Here is a 946-nt window from a genome sequence, read left to right on the forward strand (position 1 = left end):
TACAGCGAACAACTGCTGCCGATAAAGAAGCTGTTGAATTTGGTGTTGTATTCACCATTGGCCGCATTAAAAAAAAAAGTGAGGAGGCACAAAATAGACATCTTGGGCACGGCTGGGAAATATCATTCCCTGTGCTTCTGTTTCACTGGGCTGAGAAGACACGCAAAAACTCAGTTAAATAAAAGGCAACACACAGGCACACATACACACACATACAGACACACACACTCAGACACACATACACACTCATTTCTCTGTGTGTGTCTCTGTCTCTCTTACTCTCACATCTCTCTCTCTCTTTCTGACACACACACACACACACACACACTGTAATAAGTTGCAAGATAGGGACTGGAGTTCATAGCACTGCAGTCCAGACAAACTGGGTGTGTGGTTACAGACCCTTTAGAGTGGGCCCAGCTCTACTGAGGAAGAAAACAGTCACAGCTATTTATTAAATAAGCTCTGGGCTCAACTCAGTAAAAGAAATTCTCATGACCGCCAGAACAACCTTAATACATAGTTAGCAGGACCACCTCTGTTTGCAGTTAGTGAAACTGAGGCACAGAGAAGCTTCTAGACTTGAATGAATGTCTGGGTAGGAACAGGTCCTTTGCAAGAACCTGGGAGGGGAAGTAGGTCTATATTTATAACTATAATCTGCCACGGGTTACAAGCACTGGGCGGTCAGCCTGAGTAAACTCCAAGGGACAAAGACACTGGCCTATAAGCAGTACGGAGGGGAGAGGCACGATGAAAGTGTATTAGCAAAAAATCTGCTGACTGCGTGCTGCTTGTTTCCTTATTGTCAGCAACACCGAGTTCCTTGGAACTCCGAGCAAGGTAAACCTGTGACTGAAAAGAGGAGGGGACCTGTTTCCCTCTTAAGCCCTGCTCCCCAAATTCTGCCAAATCAGTTTGGATACTGAGTGAACAGTGAACTGGA

The sequence above is a fragment of the Acomys minous genome, assembly GCF_964271855.1.
Source record: "Acomys minous genome assembly, chromosome: 11".
In the NCBI taxonomy this organism is placed as follows: Eukaryota; Metazoa; Chordata; class Mammalia; order Rodentia; family Muridae; genus Acomys; species Acomys minous.